Consider the following 24,951-nt stretch of genomic DNA (forward strand, 5'->3'; position numbering starts at 1 on the left):
AGCTCTGAAACAGAGAGCAGCCCATCCAGATTGGAGCAGGCAGGAGGGCTCCAGGACAGATGTTTTAGGGAAAAGAGTGAAATTGATTAAAAAAAGAAAGAATGGGCAGTTGTGGGTTTGAATTCTGTCTCTGTCACCAATGAACTGTGAATATAAGCAATTCAGTTAATGTCTTTGGACTTCAGTTTTCTCATTTGTTAAATAAAATGTTGGAATAGATGACGTTTAAGGTCTGTTTCAAACTGACATTTTGTAATCTATTGGGTGAAAAGGCAATAAACCCCCGGCAATTCCACTCCTAGGTGTCTACCCAAGAGAAATAAAAACATATGTCCAGAAAAATACTTCTGTGCAAATATTCATAGAAGCACTCTACATAAGAGCCACAAACTGGAAATAGCTCAAATATCCATCAGTTGGTAAATGGATAACAACATGTGCTATATTTATACACAAGAGTACTAATTGATGATAAAAAGGAAGGAAGTACTGTATCTGCTACAACGTAGATGAACCTTAAAAACATTGTGCTAAGTGAAAGAAACCAGACATAGAACACTCTCTATTGTATGATTCACTTTAATGTAATGCCCAGAAAAGGCAAATGCATGGTCAGAAATAGATTCATAGGTGCTTGAAGCTGAGATGAGAATGGGGATTAATTGCAAGCAGGCACTTTTGGGTTGATGAAATGTTCTAAAACTGGATTTTGGTGATGGTTGCACGACTCTCTAAATTACCAAAAGTCATTGCATTGTTCAATTACAACGGTAAATTATACCCAATAAAGCTATAAAAAGGAATGGGTAGCCAGGTAGGGGTGAGGGATGGAGAGGTGTAAATAAAACAAGATTGACAATTAAGTTGATCATTGTTAAAGGTGGGCGATGGATAATGAAGGCTTATTATACTCTTCATGGTCTTTTGTGTGTTTGAAAACTTACATAATTAAAATGTTTAAATTATAAAAATAAAGAAAAAAAGGCAATCACTAGCCTGTTCTAGTGTGGAGGTCAGATACCACTTGCAACCTTTTATAGTAGGGAACATTCTAGACACTCTTGAGATATAATTTAACCCCCATTGACACCACATGTACAGTATCTCAAATCACTTTTAATGTGTTAGCTCTTCCCAATATCTCAGAAGGCACCTGAGAAACTCATGGTGATCACATCATCAGAAAAAAGGTTAAATTTTGATCATCTTGTTCTGTTTAAGTAAATGCGATACATTTTAGAAAGAATAAAATTAAAATAAGCTTTAGTGCTTTACAGGGAAACCCTCAATCTTAGAAAAGTAGACCATAAAACAATGTCCTTTCTATTAGCTCAGAAGAGCTGGGATTTTTTATACTTGAACCTTAGAAGCAACATTTCATTCCAGATGCAGTGTACCATCAAAATGAGTATATGAGTGATTGTTATTTTGCCCGGCCTGTGTGGCTCAGTGGATTGAGCATCCTCCCATAGACTGAGAGGTCCCTGGTTTGATTCCCAGTCAGGGCACATGCCCAGGTTTCAGGCTTGATTTCAGGCTTGATCCCCAGTAGGGGGTGTGCAGGAGGCAGCTGATTGATGTCTCTCTCACATTGATGTTTCTCTCTCTCTCCCTAAAAAATCAATGAAAATATATTTCTTAAAAAAAGAGTGATTAATATTTTCCTTGCTTACTGTGTTCCTGTACAAGGATCCATTTTCAAGTCTCACATCTACATTATAAAGAAGGTAGTCCTTGTCCCCATTTTACAGTGAGGAAAGTTGAGGCACAGAGAGGCTGAATAACTTTCCTGAGATCAAGCAGCTGATAAATGTTAGTCCTGGGACTGCCTGTGATTTTACAGCCTGTACTCTTACCAATTTTATTCTCCTGGTTGAATTGGAACATATTTTCTGTCAAAGTCCTTTTCCCCACAAACCTTGGTCTAACCAATATGATATGCTTCCTTCATGGAGTCCACACGAGGAAGACGAGTTGGTGTTCTGGGGAGAGGAACCGCAGGGGTCAATGCCAGGCGAAGGCAGTGACCATCTCCAAGGCACTCGAGTTTTGGGCTGCCTCGTGCTAAAAACGTTACAAATGGGCCCCACGCTTCGAAGGTCATGGAGACAGGTGATTGGAATTCAGAACTCAGATCCTCATTTATTGGCAGAATTGTTATGTGTTCTAAATGGTCTCCAAGTTTCCAGTCTATTCTTGGACTTGCCACCCAGCTGTGTACATCTGTGTACAGAAACCATCAATGGTCCTGCACTGCCTATAGACTGAAGTCTGAATTCCTTAGTTTGGTGTTCAGAGCTCCTCACATCTTGCTTCACCCTGTCTTTCTATCCTTCTTCCCAAAGTTCCCCATTGGGCACCCTATTCTCGTGCCATCTGGAGCTACACAGTTCTTACCTGTCTGTGGATTGGTTTGTTCCTACCGACTACATTCCCCGGTCCCCTTTCTCTGTGGGGCCAGCTCCTATTCAGCCTTTAAAGCCCCAGTGAGCTATCATCTCCTATGATCCTCCCTCAGCAGCACTAGCCGCTTCCTTCTCTGGATTTTCATGACACTTTCTAATACCTCAATTACATGTGATTTTGTCAGTTATTGGTGTGCCCCAGTTCCTTCAGGCTGGAAACCTCGGGGTCCCATTTTTAGTCTCATCACCCAGTTTTGTGTCTGCCATGTAGTGGGTCCTCATGGGATGTGGGTGGAATGAATTTTTCCATAAACTCTGATTTACAATTTTTAAAGATTTTTAACAAATCATCTTTACGTAGAAAAGAAATGGGAACTGACCTGGGAGTATTAAGGTATATATTCACAATGCACCAAAAATGTACTCCAATGTTTGATGGTCTGAGCAGCTCGCCCGATTGCTCTGTGTTGGGGAAGGATGAGGAAGTGAGAGCCCGGGACGGGGGAGGGGAGGTCGCTGCTCCCAGGGATTTTCCCGGTGTTTCAGGAAGGAAGACACCACTTACATGACATAATTTTAAAGGTCCTATCCAGCTCTGAAACGTTTTTGGTTGTTTCAGCCCACTTTATGTTAACAAATAAGAGAAAGGAAAGATTGGTTATTCACTCACTATAGGACCAAATTTCGTGATCTGTTTGGGGTCAGACTGGCCACGCGTTGAACTGGAGCTTCAAACCACATACTGTACGTTCAGATGAGCTAGTTCTGTGAGTGCTCACCGGCGTTTTATGGACCAGGAGATCCCTGTGCTCTCACAGAGGCTTACACCCCAAGGGAGATAATCCAAAAATATTATCATTTTTTATTAGAGAAAATAATTTCTAGAGCACACTGAAAAGTTTTTTTTCTCCTTTACTTCTAGTATGTTTCCTGATAGTCACTGGGTAAATGTTAAAAATAATAATTCACCTTCCTTTGGGAAGGATGGGCCGAGAATGACTTCTGTCTCGATTGAGAACTGCTTCTGCAGAACTCTCACATTCTTCCCCCGTAGCAAGTGGGGCAGCCTCTGCTTTTCCCTGGACATTTTAGGAGCTCATCCAGAGGGTGCTGCTCACCTCGCCATCTTTTCATCAGGGTTAGCTGGATCAGTGCATTCATCATTTTTTTTTTTCCTTTATTGATTTCTAGAGAGAGAGAGGAAGGAAGAGGGAGAGATAGAAACATCGATGAGCGAGAACATCCACTGGCCACTCCCTGCTTGCCCCCCACTGGGGATTGGGCCCACAACCTGGGCATGTGCCCTGACCGGGAATCGAACTGGCGACCTCTTGGTGCATGGGTTGACGCTCAACCACTGAGCCACACCGGCTGGGCATCATTTCCATTCTTAATTAACACTGAGAGCATATGATCGAAGATGGCTCGCCTACAGAAATAAACACCCAAAACAGCAAAATAAAGCAACGCTCCCGTCAAATGCTGAGCATGAAAGGGGGACCGTGAAAACCTGGCTTGGTTTTCTTCCTGCCCTAATTTTGCATCACCATTGAAGGCGAGATCCCTCCTAATGGGTGGAGATTTATATTGTAAATTGCTATACTTTGAGCCATTACAACGATAACTTCTGCCTTCATTCACTTGATTTTATTATGTTTTAGAACTTTGCTTGGAAAGGCCCACCTGTTGTGTCTACCTTTCTCTCTGCTGCTTCTAACTCCTCCTGTGCCCTAGAGCCCTACAGAGCAGAAACCACAAACTAGGAAATTGGGGAGCGGGGGCCTGGTTTCCCAGCGGATTCCCTTCTGGGAACAGCTCTGCCGCCAGAGAAAACATTCCAATTTGGCTAGCACGAACTTCTTGGTGTTCCATTACCCACACCAGTGAGATCATTAAGAAGACGCTCACTTTGGGCATTGTGTTTTGTTTAAAGTGTGTGCGGTCTGGTAGAAAATGCTCAGAGCTCTGAAGCTACAGGATTGCGTCCCAGTTAGTGTTTTGCTGCCGACAACATGTTAGGCTGGAAGCACTTGGCCTCCTTCCTGCGGCCTCTGCTCTCCCCATCACAGTGGGGATGCTGCTGCGAGCCACGGCCTGGGCCCCCATGCCTGCACCTCTTGACTTGACTCTCAGCGCCCTCAAACATCGGAGACCCGGCTTTCCCCTCCGCCCCCATGGGGTGCCAGGTGGGAGAAGTAAATCCAAAGTTGTGTGATGGCACAGAAACCAGAAGGATTGATTATTTGCATCACACGAATAAAACAGAAAGGAAAAACAAGTCGACTTCGAGTAGAAGTTCCACGCAGCGTGCTGAGGACAAGAGTAACCATGACAGCGACAGAAACCAATGGGAAGGAAGGGTGAGCCTCTCCCCAGCAGTGGCCCAGCAGTCACCCTTCCTGCAGGTGCTCCCCCAACATTGTCACATTAAGTGGACCCTGCGGTAAGAGTAAATACCAAACAACCTCTTAGCTTCAGGCACCTTGTGCAATAGTTGCCCATTGTTAGGGAATGAACTATTTCACCTAAGTAAATTTTCCAGGTAAGTGGTTTCTAAGTGTCAACATTTCAACCAGTTTCAATGGAAGTTTTCTTGACCTCTTTCTCTTCCTCTTAGCATAAATGGCAAGACTGCCCCCTCTGGGTCTTCCTCCCAAGGGTTCGAGTCATCCTTCCAAGAGACAACTATCACCCTGTCATTCTCCAGCTTGAAATTCTCAAAATGCTCCCTCTGCACTCAGGATCAAGTTCACTCCAACTCTACCTAACAGATTAAAGGCCTCATTATTTGGTTCCAGTCCAACATTCCAGCCTAATTGCCTTCCCCTCTTCCAAAGGTCTTTGTGCTTCCGCTGTTTTGAACTATTTGCAGTTAGTTAGTTGAATCTAAACTTTTACGCACATTGCTCCCTCTGCTCGGAGTGCCTCCCCTTCTTCATCTGGCTGATTCCTCTGCACTCATCCTTTGAGCTGCTCTGGAGGGGCCCTCGTCCCTTGAAGGCCCTGGGGCCGCCGCGTAATTAGATGCTGCTCTTTGGGAGTCCTCCAGGGCATCTCTCCAGGTCTATACTGTACTGTTATTTCAAAGCTATTGGCCTGCCTCCCCCACCAACAGCAATCACAATAGCTAGCATTTGTTGAGCATTTACTAAATATTAGGCCCTTTACTAAGGGTTTTATTTGTATTAACTCATTTAGTCCTAACAGCTATACTTTACAATAGATGCTATAATTATCTCCATTTTAAGGATGCGTAAACTGAGTCATGGGACATTGTACAACTCACCCAAGGTTTTACTGTTACTGATTGGTAGAAGTAGGATTTGATCTCAGGTGTATGGGCTCCATACCCTGAATCATTACACCCACTGCCAACTGTCAGCAGGGAGTGGACCCAGTGAGGACACACAGTGGGCATGCTCGGTTTGAGGGGACAAGTGCATGAGCTTACTGAAGCCAGCTGGTCTGAAACAAGGGATGTACGAGGTTGGCATTTAAAAACCTTTGTTTAACTTAACTACTTCCTCCTAGTTGGATGTCAGTTCTTGGTGTAATCCCTATTAATCTTACCTTGATCAGTAAGAAAAATCCTAAATGTCTTGTTGTTTAAACCCAGACCAAATTGCCCAGGGGAAAGAGCCTGGGGGACAGGGTAGAGTGTTGACGACAGAAGGCAGTGATGACCTTCTAGGACCTTCTGGCCCTCAGTGACCCACTGGGAAAGCTGAGCTCTTTCCCTGCCGTGATTCGTGCTGTGACCCTAGGCCAAGCCCTCAAAGCCTGCATTTCAGTTATGTTCTGCGTCATGTTCCAAATCGTGTTTCTGTCTTGTTAGGAATGTGATCCGAGACCGTGCATACACGAACTCACTTCAGTCAGACAAGAGTAGCATAACTATCCCTGTTCTCCCCCTCCTCCGACCTCCCCAGCGGATAATTTCCTTGTAATAAACTGATACTGACCTTTCGGAAATTATTTTAAATTATCGTCTATGTAAATCTTGTACACGAGTTTCCTTTTTGGATGCAAAGGAAGCAAATGAAAATATCTCTGTTTAATACAAGTTGATTGAAGTGATACATTTTGCTATATTCTAACCCTGTGTATGAAGCTGCATTGCACCAGAATAGAAAAGTCCCAAAGGAATGGTGAGGTGAAAATTATCTTTGAGAGGGCATACAGTTAAATCATGTATAAGTAAGCCAATGTAGTATGCCTTCAATCGTGACATAAAGAGGGAAGAAATACCACGCTGCTTAGAGGGTGGAGTGAGATTTGCTTACATTTTTTAACTCCACACCACAGAAGAGCCAGTTTTGATGCTGTGACCTCCCAGGTCCAGCCTCACCCAATGAGCAGAATCTAAGCTGATTTGTAAAGGAAAATCGAAGGTCTGAGAAAATGTAGGGTATTTAAAACATCTTTTTTTATAGTCATTTTAGCGGTTCCTCCTAAATCATTTTTTCCTTTCATTTTATATTTCTCATTCAGAACTGTTGAGGGTTTATTAAGCTCCTAAACTCTGAAAGAGACCAGACAATTACAAAATTTTTGAAGTTGCTTCACAAACTAAGTAGAGCAAAGAGAACAATAAAATGAAGTTAAGATATATTAGATACTCAGTGAACAGATTTCTTTTTAACAGACCGTTTTATTAAATATGTAGGGAGAGAGGGATATTTTCTAGTTGTCCAGGAGGAGATAACATTTCCAAGTTTTTGTTTCAATTTATGACTATTAAAATACAAAGGTCTTCATTTCAGAAGATCTAAGTCCTTCCTGTTTGAATGAGTATCAATCCTGATTTTAAAGGTTGTTTGGAACAAAATGTATTAAACTCTTAAATCTACTTTTTACATATTATAAAGATCACCCACTTTGTGTGGCAAATATAGATATTCAAATCTCCGTAGCTCAGGTTTAAACTGGAAATTACTTTGCCTTAGATCTGGGTGACCTAAGAAATCTGCCTTTGAACACGCTTGGTGATTCTGAAGCTGGTGGGCCACCAAGGGAGAAACACTGCCCTGAGGTCTCCACCTTCTGAGGGTTCCTCATGGCCCCCGCTGACCTGTACTCAGGACCTGGCTTGTCCTGCTGACCACCATTTGTTCTGGTCCTGGCCTGACACTGTCTCCCACCTCCCACTTGGTCCCTCAGACAAAGAGGACACTGGCTATGCTGCTTGGCTCCATCCTTCCAGAGGACAGGACTTCCGAATCCTCAGCGCTCTTCCTTCCCAGCATGATGACCAGGCTATAGCTTTTGGCCAGACTTGCCTGAATGATCAGGAAACAAATACGAAGCAAAACTCTGCTAGGCTCTCAGGATCTCCTAGCAAACTTACCCCTTCGTTGGTCCTTACTTTTCTTTTTTGTAAAATAAAAAAATATCATGGGTGATGTTTTCCCAAAATGGGTAGCCTGTCCCAGTGGTTGTCCAAGCCACTATCTTTAGGAATCTAGAATTACTTACACTGTGGCTTTTTTTTTTTTTAATGGAAGTAGTATATGTTCAGTGAAATACCTCAAACCTTAAGAAAGAATATGGGGCCCTGGCTGGTTTGGCTCAGCGGTTAGAGCGTCGGCCTGCGGTTCAGAGAGACCTGCGTTCGGTTCCCGCTAAGGGCACGTGCCTCGGTTGCAGTTTGTCCCTGGCCCTGGTTGGGTTGTGTGGGTGGCGGCCACTCGATGTGTCCCTTTCACGTCGATGTTACTGTCTCTCTCTCTCTTCCTGTCTCTCCCTCCCATTCTATCTGAACAAAAAATGGAAAAATGTCCTCAGGTGAGGATAAAAAAAAAAAGAAAGAATATGGGGTTAAGTAAAACAAATAAAACACTTTTCTTTCCCCCTACTTTACAGTTAGAAATAGCTTTCCAAAAATTTTCTATGCCTATGCAAACACATATATTATATGTGTGTGTGTGTATATATGTACACACATGTATTCGAGCATGCATGCCCCCCACATACAAATAGGATCATATTACTGTATTTCATGGACTCTAAAATGCTATTGATTGATACACACCAATTTCATACATGTGAAGTTATGAAGAGATCTGTATTCATAGTTGATAGAATAGAATATTGCTCTTTTAGAACTCACTTTTTCTCCCCACACAGTATTTCGAGCATCAGTCTATATTATCAGAGAGAAGGATCTATTTCATTCTTTCTACTTCACTCTATTCCATATTCCAAATCTATTCAAATACATGCTCATATTCCAAATTCATGAGCGTGTCATGATTTGTTTAAGAATTCTCTTACCTTTAGAACATGCGTGATGTTTATAGGTTTTTATATTTCAAATAATGCCACAGTAAGTATTCTTGCTAGTATGTCACTCCATACAAGCAATTATATGTATGAGGCAGGTCTCCAGAAGTGGAATTGCTGGGTCACAGGGGGTGTACACAATGCATTTTTTTGTTGCACCTTCTATAAGACACTTAACTAGCTTCCGTGTTTTCAGTGTCAGGAGGGAACCAAACACACAGGTGAGTAGTTTCTTCCAGGATCCCGAGCAGAGAAGGTTTCTGGAAAGGTGAATAGACACATGTAGTTAAGCACCTATATTTATCCTTTCATTCCACAGTCTTTCTAATCTAAGATGCATATTTGTCATTTTTTAAGAGCAATTCTCAGATGGGAATGTATGCAGATAATGTCACAGCTCTCCCCCAAAACCCCTGCTATTAAATTGGGTGTATGGCTGTCAGTGGCATTTCGGAATTGAGGAAAAATGAAATACAGTGTATTTTAGTAAGTGTGTGTACAAGTCTTTACAAGACTTATTTGGAAAGTATTTGTATTCTGATTTCATGATGAAAATATAGTTCTAATTATTTTCCCATCAAAGCAGTCTTGGAAACCAGACAGAGTTCATCAGCAGCGATTACTTTGCATTAGAGTCTGCGCGTGTAATGAGAGCAAACCTTTGTATTTGCTAAAGAGCCGCCCTACTTCAAGGGAAAAAATCAAGTCACAAGTAGCACCTGGAGAAATACTAAAGCCGTGTCACTTAGAACTACAGAATTTAGAAGCTGATTTCAACCCCCTTAACTTAACACAGAAGGAAACTTCTTACGGCTCCACACTCATATTCCGTGCATCTTGCCCAACTGAGAATTGGTATTAACAATATTATTAAGTGAAGATTGCAGAGCTGGAGGCACACTTGAGTCATGAAGTTGCTGCAAATGACACATTTCCCCGCCCCCACCCCTGTCCTGCTGATGAAGTCCCTGCACTCCTCCCCCTGGGACCCCTCTGAGGGGCATCTGCGTCATTCCCCAGGGGCTTGGTGTTGGCGAGTCTGGCCCCTCACATCTGTTTCTCCTGTTTAATTAGGTTTGAAACGAAACCGCCCCTTCTCCTCCACCTTTATTTGTCGGTTTCCCAGCTGGTGTGCCGTCCATCATGCAGGCCACACTCTCCTGCCTCTGGCACCAAGTAGCTTCCATTACATCAGGGGCGGCGGTGGGAGTAGGTCTGAAACAGTCGGCACTCAATAAATATTCGTGGCTGTCTTCGCTTTTGTGGCCTTTCTCCATGCTGCTGTCGCATTGCCCTGGCAGGTGTCTGAGCCCGGGAGCCGGCGGTGCCCTGTGGAAGTCGCCTCCTTTTCTCTTCAGTTATCTATTGTGTCCCAGTCCCACACGTAGAAAAGCAAAGGCAGCGTGCACATGGGTGATAAAGCTGTTCCGCTATTCTCGTTAACTGTCAACTGGTATCGGAGGAGACAGTTATTTTACATTTTCAGTTGCTTTTTGTGAAATACAAAGATCAAAGACCTTTGCCGCACTTTCCTCCTCTGCTCAAGCCACAACTTCCTTCCTATGTATAAAAGCCTCTGCAACACGCACTGGTGTTCTGCTCTCTCACCCTGAGTGGCAAGTCCTCATTTTACTGGACCAAGATGAGATGCTCCCTCTTCATCTGTGGCTGCCTCTGAGTCTCTGAATGGACACCCATGCGTGACACTTCGAGGCCTGTGTTTAGAAGCATCTTTTGTTTTTATTTCTTAAAGGACCAATGACTTTGTAGGGTGCTCCTCCATAGTTCTCAGTTTCTATTGGTATGAACTGCTCTGAGAATCTGATGAAAGCTGGGGGTGGGGTGGATGCAGGGTGAGGGGGGCAGGCTTGGTAACCAGGGACAGCTGTGACTCGCTCCAGCACGTGCTCTGAAAACCATTCCCTTTCAACAGTTGTTTCAGAGACATGTTCACAAGATGGTTCTAAGACTAATGAGAAGGTACCAGTAGGGGAACTAGGGTAAGAGCAAGGGCGGGTGGCTAGTTCTACAGGAGACTGAAACACTAGTGTTCAGACTGGGAGAGGCAGAGAGGGAGAGCCCCACCCCAGTCTCAGAACAAGAGGCGCAGCACCCCGTGTGAAGACATTCCCACAGCCCCAGAGCCCACCCAGGGGCTGTGGGGCTCGGTGGGTCTTCAGGAGGAATGTTCTGTCGGAGCTGTGTGTGGGCCCAAGACACCCATGGGGACCACTGCCTGCATTTCAGCTCTAATGCTTCCCAAGTGTGAGGTCTTGGCCCGTTCAGTCACGTCGTTTCTTTTAAGCTGAAGTAACTTTTAAGTTTTCTCAGTGAACGTGGGTTGAACTAGAACCAGGTACACAGGACGGTGGGAGGCCCACCTGGGATAACCTGGACGAAACACCTGGCACGCAGCGGGATTTCAGCAAGCAGCCGTTCTTTTCTCTTCCTCTGCTCGTCTGTGATTGATTTTGTGGGGAGAGGTTTTCTTGCCTAAGGATTTTAGAGCAACAGAAATCACTGACTGCACTGAGGGTGATTGTATCTCTCAGAACTCAGCTGCCTTTGCAAAGGTAGGAAATGGGTGCTACTTTTCAGTGCCACCACATGTAAGGTGCTGCTGGGGGGCACAGGGACTGGCACTGTTTCTGGTGGGCACTGCACAAAGGCTAGAAAGTCTGTGAAGCATCCGAGAAGGGCTCAGCGGAGAGGGGCCCCTGTGTTCCCTCGCAGAGGTTGAGCCTCCCCCCAGGACAGTAACTCCAGCGGGGGACACTGCTGGGCAAGGCCCAAGGCTGTATGTAGGCCCAGCGAGTTAGTTCCCCAGAGAGGATTACCGGACAGCTCTCCACAGAGGAGGGAAGGACGGTCTCAGAAAACGTGGAGGGGAAAAGGAACCAAACCTGGTCAGGGCCAGCAATGCCTGTCTTCAAGGCTGATGAAATGCTTTGAAAATGGAGTCGCCCTTCACGTTCTTCTCCTTTTCCCCCCTGTTCTCTGTTCTCCAAGGTCCACATAAGAGTTTTTCAACAAAAACATTATATTCCAAAGGCTTAAGTATTCCTAGCTTTGTGTGGTGTTCATTTGAAAGGGAACAAAAGGAGGAAATGGAAACACATTTTGAAAGGTAAAATGAAAATTAGGAACCTAATGACTGAACCCTTTTAGGTTAGTGCAATGGGGGAATAAAGTGACCAGCAGAAGGAGTCAAGTTGCAGGAGCGCTGATGAAGGGCCCTGTGGGTGTTCACGCAGGAAGGCGGAATTAAGCTCTGGTTTGTGGAGTCTGGGTGTTAAGCAGGGGAGTAAAATATCCACAGACCCCTGGTCCATTTGAGGTTCCGCAGAATGTTACTTCTGTTGTTTCTCCGGGGTGATTGCAAAGGACGGAACTGGCTTCTTCAAGGCAAAGTGTTTCTTCATCCAGTTTCCACCATATCCTGCAGAACCACCCTCCCCTCTCTGAATTCTCCTTCTGCTGCATCCTTTCTATTTCACTTTTTTCTGGGCTCTTTTTGTTATGCAGAAGAGATTTAGTGTCATGACATGGACTATTGAAAACAGCACTAGCTAATAACCTTGTCATCATACCTCAGAATCAGTATAAATGGAATTCTTGTCTAGAGCATTTTCAGTGGGAACCCAGGTATTACGTTCAGCAGAGGGACCGTGTTAGGTAACTGCAGAGCAGTACCAGGTCAGTGTGCTTCGAAAGGATATCATTTGTCACGCCTTTTACCTGATAAGCAAAAGGCCCAGGGTTGGAGAGAAGTGGGCAAACAGAGGCTTTCTCCATCTCAAATACTATTAATAAGATTGCAGACTGGCAGCTTATGTATTAAAATGTGAAACACGTACACCTTTTGACGCATCCGTTCCACCTCTAGGAATTTATTCTTAGGTAATAATTGGACACATGCAAGGACCTAGTTTAACTGAGGTTAACTTAGTTGGGGTACTGCCCCATGATGGGCTAGTGTTGAAGCATGACAGAAAGAAGAAAGAACTATATATTGGCTTGGAAAGGTGGTAAAGGGGTAGGCGAGCTTATTTGGCATTTACTATTTGGAAGAGGGGGCTCGGGGGAACTGGTGTGGGGTGATATGCTATCGTGATTTGCATTTCCCTAATTAGTGATGTTCAGCACCTTTTCGTGTACCTTTCGGCCACTTAAATATCCTCTTTAGAAAAATGTCTATTTCATTTCTTTGCCCATTTTTAAATCAAGTTTTTGTTTGTTTGTTTGTTCTTTTGCTATTGTGTTGTGTGAGTTCCCTACATAGTTTGTATATCAATCCCTGGTTAGATGTATGGTTTGCACATATTTTCTCCCATTCCATAGACGGCTTTTCACTTTTTAAAATCATTTCTTCTGCTGTACAGAGCTTCCTAGTTTGATGTAATTTGCTTTTGTTATTCGCGCTTCTGGTGTCATACCCACAAAATCATTGCCAAGACCCATGTCAAGGAGATTGTTCCCCTATGTTTTCTTCCAGGAATTTTTATGGTTTCAAATCTTACATTTAAGAATTTAATCCATTTGAGTTCATTGCTGTGATTGGCATAAAATAGGGATCCAATTTCTTTCTCTTGCATGTGAATATCCAGTTTTCTCAGCATCATGTATTGAAGAGAGTATCTTTCTCCTGTCAAGTATTCTTGGCACCCTTGTCAGGTGTTAGCTGACCGTATGAGCATGGGTTTATTTCTAGGCCCTCAGTTCTGTTCCATTTGTTTGTGTGTCTGTTCTTATGGCAATATCCTACATTTTGATGACTGTAGCTTTTTAATATAGCTTGAAATTAGGAATTGTGATACCTCCAGCTTTGTTTTCTTAGAATTGCTTGGTAGTTCCATATGAAGTTTAAGATTTTGTTTTTCTATTTCTGTAAGAAATGGCATTGGAATCTTGGCAGGGATTGCATGGGATCTAGAGAGGGCTTTGGGTGGTGTGGACATTTTACAATGTTGGTTCTCTCAATCCCCTGAACACAGGATATCCTTCATTTATTTGTGTCTTTTTCTATTTCTTTCATGATTGTCTTCTAGTTTTCAGTGTACAGGTCTTTCGCCTGCCTCCTTGGTTAAATTTATTCCTAAATATTTATCGGTTTTGATACTATTTAAATGGGATTGTTTCCTTTATTTCTTTTTCAGAGAATTCCTTGTGCGTGTACAGAAACATAACTGATTTTTGTATGTTGATTTTGTATCCTGCAAATTTACTGAATTTGTTTATTCTAACTTTTTGGTGGATTCTTTGGGATTTTCTGTATATAAGCTCATGTCATCTGTGGAGACATGTATGCTTCTTTGAAATTCTGAGATTGTACATTATGAAGCAGCCTTAAGATGGGTGGTTTTAGTTGGTGCATTATTGTATACACATTGGGATCCTCGTGCTCCAGAAGGGCACACAGTCTGGGAAGACAAGGTTCCAGCACTTGAAACATTTTCATGCGTCTAGTTTAGCTTGTAAACTAAGTGTTAAATTGTACAGCACTGACCGATTTATTTATTCAACACATATTTGTGCTTACTGTGTGCTAAACATTTATGTGTGAAGTCTGGGATTAAAGTCAAGAACAAAACTGAGTTAGTTTTCCACACTGTAGACAGAGTAATTTCTTCAAATGCACTTAGCATACAATCTATGCAATCTATAGAGGCGATGTAACATAGTGGTTAAGAATGGCCTGTGTCTGTTTTGTTCACCCATGAATCTCCAGCAAGGGGGACAGGGTCTGTCTGATAGAACCATTCTGTAATAGCTGTGGATTGAATAAATGCTCATAGAAATAGTCCATGTGCTATGGGAACTTTCAAACTACTGGTAAAATTAACTTTTCCCATCATGTATAAGATATTTCTCTGTCTGTCTCCCTCATAATCACAAATGAGCATTTTTGACAAATGCTAGGTAAAGCACCACTGTGGATGACAGCACTTCTTATTTTGATTCAAGAGGGGTTCTGGATATAACAGTCAACATTTGCTAAGCTCATTTAAAATGAATGCGTATGGTGGATCTGGCATCTTTGGGAAAGGTTACAATGAAGTGAGCTGGGCTGAGAGGCACTTGCAAATCCAAGAATGAGAAATGAGAGTTCTAGCACAGAAAATAGAACAGGAGAGGGGACTGGAAAGAAGAGTTAGTACCAAAATACATAGAGTACTCATACAACTCAACAAAAGGAAGACAAAGAATCCAAATAAAAAATGGGCAGAGGACCTAAATAGAAACTTCTCTAAATAGGACATACAAATGGCCAAGAGACATAAGGAAAAATTTCTTAACGTCACTAGTCATCAGAGAGATGCAAATTAAAATAACTATGAGGTATCACCTCACACCTGCCAGAATGGCTGCCATCAGCAAATCATCAAACAAGTGCTGGCGAGGGTGTGGAGAAAAGGGGACTCTAGTACACTGCTGTTGGGAATGCAGACTGGTGCAGCCACTATGGAAAACAATATGGTGTTTCCTCAAAAAACTAAAAATGGAACTGCCATTTGATCCAGTGATCCCACGTCTAGGAATATATACTAAGAAGCCTGAAACACCAATCAGAAAGAATATATGTACCCTTGTGTTCATAGCAGCACTATTTACACTCGCTAAGATCTGGAAACAGCCCAAGTGTCCATCAGTGGATGAGTGGATAAAAAAGCTGTGGTACAGCCCTGGCTGGTTTGGCTCAGTGGTTGGAGTGTCAGCCTGCGGACCAGAGAGTCCTGGGTTCAGTTCCCACTAGGGGCATGTACCCAAAAAAAAAAAGCTGTGATACATATACTCAATGGAACACTATGCAGCTGTAAGAAAGAAAGGTCTCTTATCCTTTGAGACGACATGGAGGGTCCTGGAGAGTATTATGCTAAGTGAAATAAGTCAGTCAGAGAAAGACAAATATCACATGATCTCACTTATTTGTGGAATATAAAGAACAATACAAGCTGATGAACAAAATAGACCCAGAGACATAGAAATAGGGTACAGACTGACAAACCTCAGAAGAGAGGGGGCAGGGGAAGGGAAGAGATAAACCAAAGAACTTATACGTATATATGCATAACCAATGGACATAGACAGTAATGCTGGGGGCGGGGGGATCGGGTGGAGGGTGTCAATGGGGGAAAAGGAGAAACATCTGTAACCAAAACAACAACAACAACAAAAGATTTATTAATAAAAATTGAAGAAAAAAACAGAAAGAAGAGTCAGTAAAGCACAGTGAGTGTGAGGAGTGAAATCTGAACTCCAGGATTAAACTAAGGCAGGTTCTGAGTCTTCATGGTGGTTTCTGGAACAAAATCTGCATGTCACGCACCCTCTCTATGTCTGGGAAATTTTCTCCTAACCTAACATTTTGAAGCCAAATCAGTGAGAACTTGACACATTCCTAGTTGGTGGAGTTCAAGTCACTGATTTGGATTCTTGCAGAACCAGAAAGGCAGCATTGCATGATGGTTAAGAGCATGGGCTTTGGTGCCAGAGAGAAATGGGTCTAAATTCTGGCTTGAGCTTGGATGAGTTTCTTAAACTGCCTAAGCTTCAGTCACCTTGTCTATGAAATGGGGACAGGAATGCATGTCCTTTACAGCGCTGTCAGGAGTCAGTGAGAGAACGCGTGCACGGCACTTAGATAGCACGAGGTGCTTCCTACAACTCGGTACAAGTTGCTGATGGTCATTGTTCCTGAACTGGGAGAAGCAGCTCTGTCATGGGTGCCTGCATGTGTGCGTCTACTTGCTTTTTTCCTAATTAAAGAAACAGCAGTCCATCTGTTAGCGTAACCAGTAGGCTGGCACGTGGTTGATGGGGGCGCCATAGCCAGAGACGAGCACTTAGGGGAGCAGTGCTCCCAGGGGCAGTGCTGGGCCATTCTCTGTGAAAATTGGAACTAGGCCCCATGTTGCTGGTAGAGGAGGCTGGGTGTAATGGGCCGGGGGGAAGAATATCGGCTGCTGGGCCATGGAGCTTTTGTATAGGTGTCAAATCCAGGGAGATCCCTGGTAATGTCATCGATGGTGAGATGTAACCCCCAGGAAGGGCTTGCTTTCTGTTCCCATGTGGGCTCTCTGGGTGTCTTCCCAGCCCACAGATTGTTTGTTTATTGTTTTTAATGAACCCAGCATTTGTCTCAAGCACTTGTTAAAGAGACGGCAGTACCGAAGTTGTCTTTGTTGTAGAGCTGACACTTAAAAAAAAAAAATTAATCTTCACCTTATATTTTTCCATTGATTTCCAGATAGAGTGGGATAGAGTGGGAGGGGGAGAGAGAGAGAGAAACATCGATGTGTCTAGAGAGACACATTGACTGGTTGCCTCCCGCACTACCCCAACCAGGGCCAGTGACTGAACTGCAACCAAGGTACGTGCACTTGATGAGAATCGAACCCGCGACTCTTTGGTCCACAGGCCGATGCTCTAATTGCCAAGCCAAACTGGCCAGGGCTATAGAGCTGACATTTAAGTTTGTGTTTCCTGTCAGTGAAGCTTGGTTTCTGAATATACACAAACCGTGGAGTGTTGTAAAACACAGTGTGAAGATTCAAGTAAATCTTGATGCTCTAGTTCCTGTCCAACCAAAAGGGGGAAGAAAAGTTTGCAGATAAGAGCTGCAATTCACTTTTCTCGCTTTTATCTCTGTCCTCTGTATGTTGGCTGTTTTCTGCAATCATGTAGATCCCAGTACTAAGATAAGGAATACTCTGATTTGGGGGAGTACAATGTCTTTCTGCATTGTGTTATATTGATTGAACAACTTACTTGATTTCATTAATAGACTCTAGGGAAGAGACTCTCACACCTGCTGCATATTAGAATCTCCTGGCTTCAAACATCAGGTGCCTTGGACCTAGCCCAGATGAATTAAATCAAACTCTCAGCAGGGGTGGGTGGGTGGTTGGAGGTGAGACTTGGAATCAGTATCTTTTAAAGTACCTTGGGTTGCCCTGGCCAGTTTTGCTCAGCAGTTAGAGCATCAGCCTGCGGTCTGGAGAGACCTGGGTTCAGTTCCCGCTAAGGGCACGTACCTTGGTTGCAGTTTGTCCCCAGCCCTGGTTGGGTCGTGTGGGTGGCAGCCACTCGATGTGTCCCTTTCACATCAATGTTTCTCTCTCTTCCTCTCTCCCCCTCCCACTCTACCTGAACAAAAAAGTGGAAAAATGTCCTTGGGTAAGGATAAAAAAATAAATAAAATAAAATAAAATTCCTCAGGTTGCTTCCAATGTGTAGCCAAGAACCAGTGTTCTGGAACAGTGGCTCTCAACCTGTGGCAGTTTGAACCCTCCTCCACCCTCCAGGGGACATTTGGCAACATCTGGAGACGTGTTTGGTTGTCACAGCTAGATGAGTGGTGTGCTACTGTCATCTAGTGGGTAGAAGCCAGAGATGCTGTTGAATAACCGACTGTGCACAGGATAGCTTCACTGTAACAAATATAATTATTGGGCTCAAAATTTCAGCAGCACTAGGTTGAGGAACAATGTTCTACAACAATCAGGCTTACGAAATGAGATACACCAGAGCCGTGTCAGTGAGGAAGCATAGCGTGCAGAAGTTTTCATTTTTGGCCTCCCAGCAAGATGAGAGGTGAGTGACTCAGTAAATGCCCCTACCCCTTGAGTCTCTTCTGTCCTGCCCTCACGGTGGTCCTGGCCTGCCTTTGTAGTTGGTGCACCTCCTGGCTCTGATTTTTTGGGGCAGGATCCCTTCCTGTGGTTCCATAAGTTTACTGCACTTGAATGTCCTGGAAGAAGACTAAAGTTAGGGAAATTAAACCCATAGCAATTAGCCAAGATAAACAATTTAGAAACAGGCTTTTGAGTTGCTTATTTTCTTATGTAAAATTTCCCAAAATTAGGGAGTGAACCATTTGAAAGTGATTTTACATGGGCTCGAAGAAATCCGACTTGAGGCACTATAGCCGGTTCCTTCTCTCCTTTCCATTTGATTGGCCACCAGGAGGCTTGGAAAGATATTTTTAATTTTAGTATAGTATAGTTGTCTTTAATTTTGAGACATTCAGAAATAATTTTCTAGCAGGTTAACGGTAACCTATATTTATTATATTGTATAATTAATGCTATGAACTTTATCTCCCTCCACCCAGTTTTCCAGTGTGACACACATAAAAGACCTTTGCCATAAATAACTTGTCTTTCCCCATGTACACTGTCAAGTTTAAGGTGTTTAATTCGAGGTGGCAAGTTGTGGTATTAAATAAAAATACAATGTAACATATTAAATATACTCAAAACTGTTTATGTTTCTAAAAGCTGATGGAAGTTGGTAGTTCCAGCTTTTGATGTTGCTTTGAATTCATTCAGCTTATGCAGATGGTTGATTGCCAGTTCTTTTGAAAAAAAATTTGTCCCTTTAAAGGGATTTTAAGATATTTCAAGTGGTACTTTTAATGCTCTACATCAACCTTTTATACTTGAATTAATTTTATGTATATGAATCTGGGGTTATGCCTATAAAGAGTGTTTTTTAAGTTTTCTCTTTTTTTTTCCCATTGCATGAGCCCCTTGACTTCAATATAATGGAGTTTGTTTATTCAGTAAACATTTCAGGGCCTACTAGGTATGTTTTTCCTTAACTGATATAATGGCTTTATTTATTTATTTTACTGCTGAGTTTTATTTTAATTTTTTTTTTAATCCTCACCTGAGGACATTTTTAGATTTTTTTGTTCAGATAGAGTGGGAGGGAGAGAGTGGAAGAGAGAGAGAGAGAAACACCGACGTGAAAGGGACACATCGAGTGGCTGCCACCTGCACGACCAACCAGGGCCGGGGACAAACTGCAACCGAAGTACATGCCCTTAGTGGGAACCGAACCTGGGTCTCTCTGGACCTCAGGCCAACGCTCTAACCACTTAGCCACACTGGCCAGGGCTAAGTTGTTTTTATTTTTACTTTTAAACTTATCTTGATTGCCCGGCCAGTGTGGCTCAGTGGTTGAGCATCGACCAATGCACCAAGAGGTCACCTGTTCAATTCCTGGTCAGGGCACATGCCCAGGTTGTGGGCCTGATCCCCAGTAGGGGGCATGCAGGAGGCAGCCAATTGATGTTCCCTCTCATTGATGTTTCTATCTTTCTCTCCCTCTCCCTTCCTTTCTCTCTAAAATTAATAAAGGAAAAAATTAAAATAAAAAAACCTTATCTTTATTGTTGAATATATTACAGATATCTCCCCTTTTTCCCCCCTCCTCCCCAATCCCACCCTTCTCCTGCCTTCCCCACATTATTGTTTGTGTCCATTGGTTATGCATAGATGCATAGAAGTTCTTTGGCTTATCTCTTTCTGCCCTCCCTCCCCCCTTCCCTTTGAGGTTCATGAGTCTAACAACCAATTTGTACTTCTTAATTCCTTCATCTTTTTCACTCATCCCCTCTGCCCCCTCTCATTTGGCTAGCAACAAAAAGTAGCTGTATCTATGAGTCTGTTTCTGTTCTGCCTGCTCATTTTGTTTGTAGATTCAGTTGTTAGTAGATATGTATTTATTGCCTTTTATTGTTCATATTTTTGTTCTTCTCCTTGAACATTTTATATAATACTGGTTTGATGGTGATGAACTCCTTTAGCTTTTTCTTGTCTGGGAAACTCTTGATATGTCCATCAATTCTAAATGATAGCTTTGCAGGATAGAGTAATCTTGGTTCTAGGTCCTTGCTTTTCATTACCTTGAATATCTCTTGACACTCCTTTCTGGCCTGCAGAGTTTCTTTTGAGAAATCAGCTGACACTCTTATGGGAGTTTCCTTGTAAGTAACTAACTGCTTTTCTCGTGCTGCTTTTAAGATTCTCTCTTTGTCTTTAATCTTTGGCATTTTGATGATGATGATGTGTCTTGGTGTGGACCTCTTCGGGTTCATCTGGTTTGGGGACTTCCTATGCTTCCTGGATTTGTATGTCTGTGTCCTTCACCCAGTTAGGGACGTTTTCTGTCATTATTTTTTCAAATAGATTTTCAATTTCTTGTTCTCTCTCTTCTCCTTCTGGTACCCCTGTGATGCAAATGTTGGTACACTGGAAGTTGTCCCAGAGACTCCTTACACTGTCCTCATTTTTCTTTATTCTTTTTGCTGTTCTGATTGGGTGTTTTTTGCTTCTTTATATTCCAATTTGATGGTTTGCTTCTTGGCTTCACCTACTGTACTACTGATTCCCTGTGAATTATTCTTTATTTCAGTTAGTACATCCTCCATCCTCCTTTTTTATGTTGTTGATGTTCTCACTAAGTTCCTCAGAGGTCTCCTTAAGTTCCTTGAAGGTGTCACTAAATTCCTTGAGCAACCTTATAACCAGTGTTTTGAACTCTGCATCTGATTGATTGCTTATCTTCATTTTGTTTGGTTCTTTTCCTGGAATTTTGTTCTGTTCTTTCACTTGAGACATGTTTCTTTGTCTCCTTGTTTTGGCTGCTTCCCTGTGTTTGTTTCTATGTATTAGGTAGAGTTGCTATGTCTCCTAGGCTTTGTAGGGTACCCTATTGTTTTAGGTGTCCTGTAGGGTCCAGTGGCACAGCCTCCCTGATCACCCCAGCTGGGCCCTCGAAGTGTGCCCCTACTGTGGACTGCACACCCTTCTGTTGTAGTTGAATCCTGATTGCTGTTGGCACATCAATGGGAGGGATTTACTCAGGCTGATCAGCTGCAAGGACTGGCTATGCCTGCTGACCACTGGCCTCTGACTGCCTTGGAGGATCAGCTGTGTAGGGGCCCACCACACAGAGCAAGACTTACTTCATCAGGGCTCTGGTACCCCCTGAGTCCACTCATTGAATGTGTCACTTGTGGAGGTGGTTGAGTGGTGCTGCTTCCATGTGGTCTTAAGCTGCCCACTGGGTGTGCTGGCTCTGGGGCAAGGTTAGCCACTGCCTGTGTTCTACCTGGGGCCACCCAGCATAAGCTACAAAGTGATCTGCTGATGGCTGCTTGTTGTGCTGGGCTTGGAGGTGCCCAGGAAAAGCTAAGTTGTGAACCAAGGCTGGCTGCTTCTAGTGCCAGACCTGGGGCCACTTAATGAGAGATATGGGGCTGGCTAACACCAGATGCTGCTTTTTTTGAGAGATTTTAGGAAAATCTGAAGCAGGATCCAAGACAGGCCAATCCTATGGTAAAGCGACTGGAAACAGCTTGGGTGGGCCCAAAGGTTGTGTGGGGCGGGGCCTCAGGGAATCACCAGGGCAGGGCCAACAGTGAGCCAGGTTGCTGGAGTCCCAGATGTGGCTGCCATCTGCTGTCCCAGGCAAGGGCTCACTAAAGGAACAACAGCTTCTGCCAGCAGTCTGTCAGAGAGAAAGCTGCCTCTCTAGCTCTCACCCCAATGCTGAACAACTCAGTTCTTCCCCATGTGCCTCTGGTGCCTTTCAAGCTACCTCCCCAGCGCTGGAGCTCTGAAGAAGCAAGTCCGAGTAAGTCAGTGCACAGGCCCTGTAAGAGGAACTGCTTGGGGCTCCAGCAGCTTCAGCCTCCCTTAGCCTCAGTTCCCACTGATTTTTCCAGCCAGAACTTATGGGGACTTCTTTTCCTGGCACCAGAACCCTGAGCTGGCCATCTGATGTGAGACGGGGACCCCTCACTCCTCAGGGAGGACCTTCACAGCCAAGGTGTCCCTCCTGATTTTTATCTGCCACACGTGGGTGTGGGACCAGGCCGTCCATGTCACTGCCCCTCCTACCTGTCTCGATGTGGCTGCTTCTTTAATTCCGTAGCTGTAGGACTTCCATTCAGCTCGATGTCAGGCAGTTCTGAATGATGGTTGTTCTGTAGTTTAGTTGTAATTTTGATGAGGTTGTGGGAGGAGGCAATACCGCGTTTGCCTATGCCGCCATCTTGACCGGAAGTCCCGATATAATAGATTTAAAAATTGTTTTAGCCAGTTTGTGGTTTGAGGCACTAAGCCAATATTCTTGCATACAGGGTGTCTTTTGCATCTAGTGGGTGGAATGTTTTAAATTAAGACTACACAAATAACAGTTCATGTAATATTTGGCATGAATGCTCCAAACTTCTGTGTTGGAATAACATATCCTGTTTCTTCGTTGAGTTTTAGCAACTCTGTAATCCAAGGGACACTTGAATTTTAATCTAAGCCTGGTTTTTGTTACTGTGCTTTTAATTTAATTTATAACTGCATTTTAAAATAGTTCTTTTTGGATATGTAAACATTCAGGTTTTTCTTCTGACTTTGGAGCTTTGTTGTATGAAGTTTGCAGAAAATTAATCCATATCGATTGTCATAAGAACCATTAAATTGTATACTTAATGATAAATGGTCAGATATTCTCCTTGCAGTCTGAGTGTGTGTGCATGTGCGCGTGCACGTGCCAGCATGTGTGTTGGTGGGGGGGGGTTCTCTTTTGAGACTGGGGGACAGGATGAGGAGGAAGAGAATTAATGCTTAAGGACTAAATGGATCAAGTATGAACTTTGAAGTAGAAATAAGGTGGAACCATTCTGGTTACTTGGAAACCAGGGTTATTGTGGGTTATTGTATATATATTTGTGTATCTTTACTCCAGAATGTTTGTCTACACCTTGATCATTGTAAAGAACAGCTAGATGAATTGGTAGCTCCTGTCTAGATATTTCCTAGAATCAGGACCTGTTTCTCCATACACGTAAAAGCACTGGTTTGGTTTGGGGAGTACTGGGATAACACGTGAAGCAAGAGTTCATAGTTTTCCAAATGTTTGAAGGATATGGAAGAGGTATTACATATGTTCTGTGTATCCTGTAGGCACAGAACCAGAGTTAGTGGGTTGAAATACAAGAAAACAGAGTCTGACTTAGTTCAGGAAATGTCCAAAGAAACCATAAACCATGGGCTGGTCAGGGGAAGGGGTCGAAATAGTGAAGAAATGTAGAAATTCCCTTCCAATGTAGGCTGTCAGGAAGACCACAGGTGAGATTGGACATAGGGGATTCCCACAGTGGACTGGAAGTAGACATTGGATTAGCTCAACAATTTCCAACTGGTATGCCACAAGAATTTTTATTTTTTTTAATGTTTTTTTATTGATTTTTTAGAGAAAGGGGAATGTGGGAAGGCAGTGGCCCTGGATGGTCATTGTCAGTGTCCTCAAAATACGATTTCACTTGCCTTCAGATTTCAAAAGGTTCCACAGTCAAAATTTTCTGTTTTGTTGTATGATCCTGTATATATGTTTTTGTCAGCTCTGTAGTTTCCAGGGGATTGTTAAAAATGGAACTAAAAGAAGGACGTGGTATTCTGCTAGCAAACCACTTTCAATATGTGCTCTTTGAATGGCCTTTGAGCTCCGAGCTTAGGAGGCTGCCAAACAGGACTTGGAACCAAACCACCTTTGTGACCCAATGGAACAGGGAGGCAAGTTGGCTGAACGGGCTCTCGTGGTGAACTTTCTCAACGTGGCCGTGTGTGAGCCAGGCTCCAAATGTCTCAGACCTGTTGTGACTCATCTGAGCTGTTTATGAAATCCTCAAACCTGTTTGGGAAGAAGGCTGGGACACAAGCGCTGGGTCTTGAGCAGCAAATCTTATTGAAAAAACAGACAAGAACGTAATCAAGTTTAACTTGTACTAACAGAAGTGGGACTGTTGGTCGCCACTGCCATGGATCTAAAGAAGCATAGGGAAAGGTTTTTTCCTGAGAAGATCCAGGGCAGAGTTTCACACTTCGCCCCCAGGGCTGGGAGATTCTGGGCGAGGTTTCCAAGTCTCCCTCCTCCCAGAGCTGCTATCTCTGCCTCCTTCAGAAGGAGGATCAGAGGAGCCCAACAGTCAGGGCTGAGTCAGAAGGATAAGCAAGAACGGAATGACACACTTCCTGCCCTGAGTTCCAGGGAGTTTTTATGATTTGTTTTTCTGTTTTGCTTTGAACATTCCCTAAAAAGACAAGACTGCCCTGGCCATCTCTTGATCATCAGCCTCAGTTCATTTTTGTGATCTCACAGGATATACACACTGCTATATAGTTTTGTGACTTACAGACTTTTTAAAACCTTCTTTCTCGTTACAAAGTGTATATAGTATATTGACCAACTGCAGTTTGAACCAAAAAATAAAGAAAGAAAAATGGGGAGAAAAGGTATTCCTTAATTTCACCGCCCAGAAAAAACAAACATTGTGAATATATAATACCAGGCTTTTATCTGTATGTCTGTAGTTTTTCCCCTATAAAAATTATATACTGCTTAATATAATTTCTTTGCCTTTATGTGTTGCTTTGTAGCCTTTGTGGAGAGTTCTCATGTTACTAATTACTCCACA

General features: G+C 43.3%; 1 protein-coding gene; it reads left to right on the forward strand.

Annotated features, from left to right (window-relative positions):
• TNFAIP8 (TNF alpha induced protein 8) overlaps positions 1–24,951 on the forward strand; it is a 106,708-nt gene that overhangs the window by 14,874 nt on the left and 66,883 nt on the right.

This window comes from Molossus molossus, unplaced genomic scaffold (genome assembly GCF_014108415.1).
Source record: "Molossus molossus isolate mMolMol1 unplaced genomic scaffold, mMolMol1.p scaffold_m16_p_3, whole genome shotgun sequence".
Lineage (NCBI taxonomy): Eukaryota > Metazoa > Chordata > Mammalia > Chiroptera > Molossidae > Molossus > Molossus molossus.